Below are 10,177 nucleotides of genomic sequence, written 5' to 3' on the forward strand. Positions count from 1 at the left end.
AACAGTGCTGGACAACGGTATTATCATGCGCAAAAAGATGAAAATCAATTGTCACCTAAACATCATAAAATTATCATGCAATGAATCTTATATTTAAACATAAAACCTAGTCTATAAATGTATAAATGTTCAAAAAAGAAACATAGAAGAGAAAAATCTTGTGAGAAAAGACATGGTAAATAATATTTCTTAGAGAAAAAGAATCAATAAATTTTTTTAAAGTTTACCAAGTTTAAAAAGTATTGTTATCAATCAGCTTTGAATGTATCATTCATTTCAGATGGGAATTACAAATGGACATACTTGACTTTTCTTAAGGTCTTTAGCTTTTAAAGCTAGTAATCAACAAGGGTTAGTGGTCCTCTGTCTCTCTTCTGGCAGCAGGCATCAGCAGCTACTGTTAGCCCCAGAGAACTCTTAAGTGACTGGAGGTGGAGGCACCTAACAATTCTTCCTTTCTCTCATTCACTGACTACTGGTCACCCTTGAAGTAACCAACCCAAGCCGTTGGCTTTTTTCAACATCAGCAGCCTTTGTTGTTATTAGCTGCTAATTTTCTTGGCTCATTCTATTCTATTTAAAAGATAAATTAAGAATTAGCAAAGATATATCATACAGAAATTGTATTTTGAATTGTGTGGTAGCAGAAGGGAGAAAACCTGATTAAATAGGGCGAAAAAAACCACAAACTAATATAGACACTACGTCAGATTTCTGTTTAGCTATGAGTGGTGGCAGAACTCTCTTTGGACCTGGTTGGGGAGGGCAGCAGGGTTAGAGCCATCTGGAAAGTCTGTGGGGTGGTATCATATGGGATGGACTCACGACCAAAGAGTGTTTCAGTTAAAGTAAATGTCTCCAGGAGTAGCCGTGTGCCCATCTGACTTAGCTGTGGTTTGGGGCATCTATTGAAGAAAAAATTTGGAAACACATCTCCGGGAGTGTCAAGCCCTTCTCATATGTTTCAGTAGTGGTACTAAAGTGAGAACAAGTCACGGAATAAAAGATTTTCAGAACACAAATATGCCTGTGATTTTTAAACCACTAAACATTACAGATTCAGTAGAAATAAGATAACATAAAACACAAATAAAAAATAGACAAAGGAACTAAAAAAATAATTCCCCAAAGAATGATACAAATAAAAATAAGCATCAGCATGGCTAAAATGCCCTTTCAAAGCCTCATGTGCTCATAGTTGGGGCTTTTGGAGGGAGACCGGATGATGGGTGATACGGGATTCGTCCACTGATGGGTTAATTAGTGGGTGTGATGTTGGGTGATGAAGCCAGGTGGCCTGAAAGGGTGCATAGATATGTCCCTTCTACCTTGATGGTGCTGCTGCCTACCTCCTATGTCATGGACTGCTTCTCCTCTGCCATGCTGCCCTGCTTTGGAACCAGACAACTATGGATGGAAACCTACAAACTGTGAGCTAAAAACAGCTTTTCCTCCTTTAACTTGTTACATGTTGGGTATTTTGTGAGCGCAATTAGAAACTACCACACGTATGTTAAAATAATTGAATATGCTTAGTCATCTGAGAAATGCAAAAAATAATGTAACTATACTTCTGACTGAATGGTGAAATTTAAGATATCACAATAATATAAGGCACTGACAAGTATATGGAAAAACTTAGTTTATGTACATTGCTTATGGTATGAAACATGTACAGGTAATAAGGAAAACATTTGGGAAATGCATTTAAAATAAAGTTAAACATAAATGTGCCATATGTTCCATAGAACTTACTTTTATACATTTAGTTAAGACAAATGAAATGAATATATAAAGATTTATATAAAATGTACATTGTAACTATATTTATAAACTTTAAGAATTATAAATAAAGTACTTGTATACCATGTCAAGGCTGCTTTTACACATGAATGAATAGTAGCACTAAAAGAATGAATTGATGGGCTGGGCATTTAGCCTAGTGGTTCATCCCTCCACCTGCTTCACAAGCACCAGGTCCCAAGTTCAATCCCCGATACCGAAAGAAAAGAATGAATTGGTGACATATGAGATAATAAAGAGTTTGAAATCAGAGCTGTGTATGCCATTTAAAGCTGAGGGTAGAAGAAAATTTACTTCAAAATTACTCTGAAAAACTTTGTGAATGATAGAAATATACTACATATTTTATTATAATTATTAATTCATATTAATTTTACAATTTAATAGGTCGCATCATACTCTTCCCATATATGCATATATTTTACAGTGATTTTATTCATTTCCCTATAATCATCTTTTCTTGTCCTCTTCTTTTTCCTCCTTCCTCTATCCTTTTCCCTACTGTAACTGTTCCTTTTCTACTTTCACACTGTTCTTTTTACTTTATACACATGAGATAAAACATGTAATACTTGGCATCTATGTCTTACTTATTTTGTTTAATTTGATGACCTTGAGTTTCACTAATTTTCTTGCAAATTACAGGATTGCAATTCTTCTTTATAACTGAATAACAGTCTATGATATATATGTATATAATCACATATATGTATATAATTGCATATATGTTTCAGATATATGTATATGTGTGTGCATATATATATGTGTGTGTGTCACTGTGAAATATATATGTAATTGACAACGTAATTGTGTGGATTTACCTAAGTTACATAGGATTTTTATTTTACAGGTAAGAAGAGTGTAGCACAGAAAACAAATTTTCCAAGTTTAGCATCTTATTCACAGATTGGACTGAGGAATTAAGTTTGAAGCTGAATTTATTGGATCTGAGTAATTTGAGCATTAATTATGAAACAGTAAAGACCATTAGGACATAAAGTATAGATATATTTATTTGCTAGGCCTAACTGTCAGATTCAATATAATGGGTGTCTTCCAGCATATTAGATTTTAATTCTGTTACTTAATTTTATCCCTCAGTTTCCATTTTTAGCCTACACAAAGATCTCTAAATGAGTATTTTCATTAGTCTGCTTTTAGTCAAATATAGAATATATGTGTAAGATAATAATAAAATATCCTATCAAACATTAAATTATTGAAAAAGTGTTGAATTATACCATCTAAAAGCTTATGACAAATTAAGAGAGTAAGAATTATTACTTTAACAGTTGAATGGAAATAATTTTTCTGTTAACATTAATATATACAGGCTTATGAAAGATTTCTCTTTTCCTATCAGAAGTGCATAACTTCAAGTATGGTTATTTAAGTCTTAAGGAACAGCTAATTATGAAGCAGGAATCCTATAAAGGGTAATTTTTAAAAACACATTAGAAACGATTTTTTAAATTATTTCTACATTTAGGCTCCTATATTGCATAATCAACAAAAGTGATGTAATACTTCACAAAGTGAATTATACAGTGTTTGTAATTATATAATGTCATAAAAGTCTAAATCACTTTTGGAATAAATCTCTAATTATCAGTTCTGAAGTTGCTTATTATTGTTAATTTATGATTTCTAACATTTCCTCCTCAGGCCAATGACAGTGCGTCCTTTATTGGCCCTGAACAAAGTGATAAATTGCTTTCTTGAAACCTACAAATGATTTTAAGCAAACTCTGCACGCAAGACTTATATCACTATTTGTTCATTCACAGTTCAAAATAATTATTAGTACTTGGGCTTTTAGACTCTGTGTGTTTCTTAATCTAAAGTTTTAAAGTATTTGAGTAATGTATTTAGCAGTGAAAGAATAGATGCATGTGTCAACTTTTCCTACACAAATTTAAATGCATTAATAGTGCCTAATATATATGTTAATGTGAACTCATGTAATTCTTCCTTTTTTATTAAAAAAAAGGCTGAGACTTTACAATGTAGACAATTTTCACCTTTGCTCTAAATTGCTGAATTAAAAAGCCCACATTTCATTGAGGACAGTATAAGAATTCAATAAATATTGAGCAAATAATTGGCTGAGGCAAACTTTGCACTTAAGTATGAAAAATTTAACCTAAGGACAGAAACTAAAACATGGGAGTTCAGGTTGTTAAATTGTTTAGCAATTTGTGTTTAGCTTAAATTAGTGAGGATTTATTAAAATATAGAAAAAGAAAAGATGAACTTCTATGAACCCAAAATGAAATTTTGTTCAAATACATACCATTGGAAGCTAATCAGACCTCCAATAACCAAACCAAGGGTATGGCAGTAGCAGGATAACAAAAGACAAGACAAGATTTTACTGCACAAGTCGGGGAGGGACAGGATGGTCAGAGCTCTTATCTGGCTGATATGCTGTCTCCTGGAGCTTGCTACTCTTATTGAAAACACAGCATCTTGAAGGGACAAAGGACAGGGCAGGGAACAGTGGGTTGGAGAGCACTGACACAGACAGGGTCCTAACAACAAGGAAACAAGGCATTCTAGTAGGAACAGATCATTAATTAATGGGAAATTGATTTTTCCCATAGATTAATTTCTGCCACTATAGAAGCTTTGTGTATGAGTCATGTTGCCCTTGGGTGCACTATTGTCTTGCCATCCAAGACATCTCATTGTCATGGATCATCAAGAACTCCACTGTAACCCGTGGCATAGGGGAGCTGTTACTTTCCCACACACCAACTGCTAGCTCTTCAGTCAAAGCACTGATAGATAATAGGCAGACTCAGACTTTTAATATGAGAAGCCAATTTATAAATTTGCAACTTGTTCAGGGTAGTCTCCATCAATTTACATCTGGATAGCATAAAAATACCATCCTGATTTACAGAAATTTGAAAGTAGGGATTGCAAAGAAATGTTCAATTTGGAAAATATGACATCCTTGAATACTTTGTTCTATAAGTGTATCTGTTATTTATCTTTGTTTGTTTTTTGGTTTTTTGAGACAGGGTCTCACTATGTAGTTGAGACTGACCTGGGACTCACTATGTAGCCCAGGCTGGTCTTGAGCTCACAGCTATCCTCCTGCCTCAGCCTCCCAAGTGCTGGTATTACAGGCGTGTGCCACCACGCCCGGCTGTTATCTATCTTTGATTGTAAAATTAAGATCAATATGATGATTGTATTTCTGAGTTTTCTGTTTTGTTTTTTGACAATAGTAATATCTGTTTACCTAATATATTTCCTGTTAACACTAATTAATTAATTAACTTTCAAACAATTACACAAAAAGGCCAAGAAGATGGAGTAGGATAGAACTAGAGACATGAATATCAATTACAGAATTTACAAATCTCTAATAAATGTTTTATAGTTTTCTGACCATCAGTGAAATGTGTGCTTTTTGACCAATTCATATTTTAATATTCATATTATTAATATTGAGCTGAATATGAGTATTTTTTTAAAAAAACATTTTCATTAAAATTGCACATTTAACAGCTATCTCCTGATATAATGGAGACCCAGTGATTACAAGCTTATATTCAAAAGAATGACTGTCAAGATTAGCCTCAGCAATAAGATTACATTGCAGCTCAGGTCTTCATGCATCAAATATTATTCCTGAAACATCTCATTACTATTGCACACCATTATGGCTTATGTTTAGAAGTTCCCCCAAGGCCTTAGTTGGATGGAGGGGATGCTTTATTTTTTCAGAGGTGGCTGAATCTAGTGTGTGTTATGCTGGGATTAAGGGCGTGCAGTTATAAAACCACCACACGTGAGTGATTGGTTTGGCACCGCCCTAATCCCAGTAGTTTGAATAAGAAAACATGAGGAGAAAGACACGGTTAAACCTTCTTGCTGCTTTTGCTATCTTTACTGCCATGAAGTGTTGCTCTCTCACATATGCCACTACCTTGGAGCCATTAAGGACTGAAACTTCTACAAACTGAAAGCTAAATAAACATGTTCTCCTTTAATTTTGTGTGTTGAATATTTATCTCAACAGTGAGCGAAAAGTAACTAAGACATACGCTGAACTTGAAAAATATGGAATCTGTTACAGTACTATGTATTATGTTATATTATAAATGAGCACACTCAATATCACTTTCAAGTTTATAGATAGCTCTTTTTGTTAATCTCAGCCTAAAGTGAATGGACCTATAATCTGAGTTTTTAAAAATGAGAGTAGAAAGCAGAAACTGGGAGGAAACCTCAACTATTCACATGTATAAATTCTTTTGGAGCAAACTTGGTGCCCAAGAAGATTGTGTGGTCATCTAACACGGTCTTGGTGTATGATGGCAGACTCATAAACATGGAGATTGTTCAAATCTGTACAGGTTGAGTGTCCCTTATATAAAATACTTGTGTCTACAGGTTTCTTGGGTTTCGTACTTCTCAATTTTTGAACTATTTGCACATATATAATGAGATATCTTTGGGAAGAGAACCTAGTCTAAGAACAGAATTTATTTATGTTTTGTATGTATCATAAACACAGCCAAAATATTTTTATACAAAATATTTGATTGTGACTAATAACATGAAGTCAGGTGTGGAATTTTTTTACTTGTAGAATTATGTCAGTGCTCATAAAGTTTCCAGTTTCAGAGCATTTTGTATTAAGGTTACTCAATCTGTTCTTCTGTGATTAGTGTTAGAAATTAGTCCAAGCTCAAAAATTAGAAAAACAATGCATGATGACATGATCTAGATTTTCCTTTGCATTATATTTAATTGTTTCACCTGTCTAATAAAAAGTAATGCAAGAAAACAATTTGTAGAATTGGAGTTATCAAAGTTTATTGTTATCGGTTTTTCAAATTTTTAATTATTTAACATAGTTATCATAGGTATTTATTACCATTAACAGCCAGGTCATTTTTGTTATTTGTAAAAACTAAAGGAAAGGAGAGAGGCAGAGAAAGACAGAGAGAGAGAGAGAGAGAGAGAGAGAGAGAGAGAGAGAGAGAAACTGAATTATACTTTGGTAAATAATAATGTTTTCATTTAATTTTTAATGCATAGTGTGAATACTTTACAAAATAAATTACGTTACCTAATCTTTCAAAGAAATTGTTCCATGTTAAAATTGAATTGAAAATTTTGTCTGTCTTTATAAATGTAAGCAAAAGAAAATGTAAGTTATGTCATTATAATTTGCATAAATAATACAGCATGAGTTTTATATTACTATTCTCCCCAGTAAATCTTTAGTAAACAGATTAAAATTTATATTTGAGTAATATTTAGTTTTCCACATTGTGGAGAAAGTGAATATTTTTATAGGAAATAAGTACAACTTCAAATTCTTTTAAAAATAATAGAAACTAGAATCCCCCAAATCCATTACTTTATTCTATACTTTTATGTTCTTTATATAGTTAATTCAGGGACAAATTTTTTTTCATGATAATGTGAATTGTACCTGTACACTCCATTACTAAAATCTTTCAGTCAAGAATAATCTTATTTGTCAGAAGAGAATGCAATTAATATGAGAAATAAAAAAATAATGAAAACAAAATCATCATAGATAGATAATCTCATTTGTCAGAAAGTATTTACTTAAACAATATATTTAAGAAAGTTTCTTATTGTTTTTTGACATTGAAAGTGGTGCTATTTTCTTCAAATAATTCAAATAGGTAAAACTTCCTCATAAATGTTTAGGTGTATTTACAGCACAGTATAAATTTTTACTGTACATATAGAATTATAAAGAAAAATATTTACATAATACACACCTCATTCACATTCAGAAATTATATAAGCAGTTGCAATCTTTATGAGAAATTCATTTCTGTGGTGCCTGTAATTTCAAATGTTCATAATTTTAGGTAGATTACATTGTATTTGTTTCTGCAATAATTCATATGTACTGACTTTGCAAATGCAAAATGCTTTAACATTTAAAGGATAATTGACAAGAAGTTTATCTTCTGCTTCTTTATAGAATGCCTTACCTGAAACACATTTTAATAGCTATGCTTCATAAAAGCACAAGAACTTTTATTGAAATATAGTATTCGTGGATATACTTCACTGTCACAACACTCTATCTATAAATTAGAACAACCCCAGTTTTCTACACCAAAATAAAAAATGACAGATAAGCAATATTTTCTCAAAATTACTTGTTTAAGAACACATATCTTACACCTATTTCAGATCTCCACAGTCTGTAATTTTAGATAGACTTCCCAGAAGTCAAAATTCTGCATAAGGATTTTATGAAGAACACACCTTAATATTTTTTATTAAATAATTTCGATAATGAATAAGTATATATAGGTGATGTTAATTACTTAATTAAACTAACATTTTTCTCATCACACTAGCATAATACATTGATGTATTCACTCAGTTTTGGTAATATCTTTGTCAAGATAAGAATTTAGAATAATACCTATTAATAAAGAATGAGCAGAGGGGCCGGTGGATCGTGACTGGGCAGGCAGAGGTCGGGAGCTGAGTCAAGACAGAGCCAAGGTCTTGGTGCCCCGTGAGCCTCCCTGCCTCCATGGGCATCAAATTTTTAGAAGTCATCAAGCCTTTCTGTGCAGTTCTACCAGAAAATTCAGTCTAGAGAGAAGGTCTTATGGACTGCTGTAACTCTCTTCGTTTTCTTTGTATGTTGTCAGATAGCACTGTTTGGCATCACGTCATCAGATTCTGCCCATCCTTTCTTCTGATTGAGAGTCATTCTCGCATCCAACAGAAGAACCTTAATGGAACTGGGTATCTCTCCAACTGTAACATCTGGTTTGATTATGCAGCTCTAGCTGGAGCCAAAATCGCTGAAATTGGAGATGCACCCAAAGACAGCTCTCTATTCAATGGAGCCCAGAAACTATTTGGTATGATCATTACCAGTGGGCAAGCTATTGTGTTTGTCAAGACGGGGATGCACCGGGACCCTGCAGAAATGGGTGCTGGCTCCTTAACGTTTTTCAGTTGTTTGTTGCTGGTTTGATTGTCTGCTGTTAGATGAGCTGCTACAGAAGGGTTATGGCTTGGGGTCTGGTATTTCCCTCTTTATTGCCACCAACGTCTCTGAAACCATTGTCTAGAAGGCCATTAGTCATTAACACGGGCAGAGATACCGAGTTTGAAGGTGTCATCATAGCTCTGTTTCATTTACTGGCCATCAGGACAAAGTCTGAGCCTTAAGGAAGGCTTTTTATCAGCAGAACTTACCCAATCTCATGAACCTCATAGCAACAGTTTTTGTGTTTGTGGTTGTTACATATTTTCCAGGATTCCTCTTTGACTTGCTCATTAAGTCGACCTGGTATCGAGGACAGTACAGCAGCTCTTACACCCCAAATATTCCCATTATTCTTCAGTTTGCCCTCATTTCAAACCTGTATGTTATTTTCCCAGATGCTGTCTATTCAATTTAGTGGCAACTTTTTTTTTTCAGCTTCAATTGAGTTTATTGGTACATTTTAGGGATACAGTACAGTTACATTCATTGTTGGGATCTTGTACCTCTACATGACAAGTCTTGATTCTCATTTTGGCAACTTTTTAGTAAATTTGCTAGGACAGTGGACAATGACAGCGGTGGAGGACCTGCTCACTCTTACCCCGTCAGAGGTCTGCGCTATGATCTTTCTCCTCTGGAGTCCATGAATGCAATAACCGAGTTTCCTGCCCACGTAGTTGTCCATATTTTCTTCATGTTCGGGTCATGTGCATTTTTTTCTAAGAGTGGATAGAAGTGTCTGGTTCCTCAGCCAAAGATGTAGCCGAACAGCATAAAGAACAGCAAATGGTAATCAGGAGTTACAGAGATACCTCAATAGCTCTTGAGCTTAATAGGTACTGTCCCTCCGTGGCTACCTGACTTGACCCTCTGTGCATCGGAGCTCTGTCGGTGTTGGCTGACTTCCTAGGGGCCACTGGATCTGGCACTGAAATCCTGCTTGCAGTCACTGTTATTTATCAGTATTTTGAAATATTTGTTAAGGAACAAGCTGAAGTTGAAAGGATGGGTTTTTTATTTTTCTAAATGTTCAAATATTTCTTTTTGTGTGTGTGAAAGGGAAAATATTCTGATACAATGTTTTTGTCAAATAATGACGGTTCCCCTTTTCTTCCCAGTTTGTTTTCAAGTGCTAACTGTCCCATTTGTGATAGGGCACTGAGCTGAGCCTGTGTGCAGCGTTAGCACCAGCTGCCTTCAAACTAAAGTTTATGTTACTCATTTAAAAATGTACATCTAGTGTTGCCTGGAAACCAATGCATCTACCTGGCTGTATTAAGCAGTGACAGCGAGATGGTGACATGGATTAGTTTGCACACAACTTTCAAAACACTTATATCCTCCCTTTGTTCA

The 10,177-nt window shown here is 34.1% G+C and overlaps 1 pseudogene; it reads left to right on the top strand.

Annotated features, from left to right (window-relative positions):
• The first annotated feature begins 8,272 nt into the window (after positions 1–8,272).
• Positions 8,273–9,850, top strand: LOC104877271 (annotated as a pseudogene).
• The last annotated feature ends 327 nt before the right edge of the window (positions 9,851–10,177 follow it).

Source organism: Fukomys damarensis, unplaced genomic scaffold, assembly GCF_012274545.1.
Source record: "Fukomys damarensis isolate Sample0158 unplaced genomic scaffold, DMR_v1.0_HiC HiC_scaffold_24, whole genome shotgun sequence".
Lineage (NCBI taxonomy): Eukaryota > Metazoa > Chordata > Mammalia > Rodentia > Bathyergidae > Fukomys > Fukomys damarensis.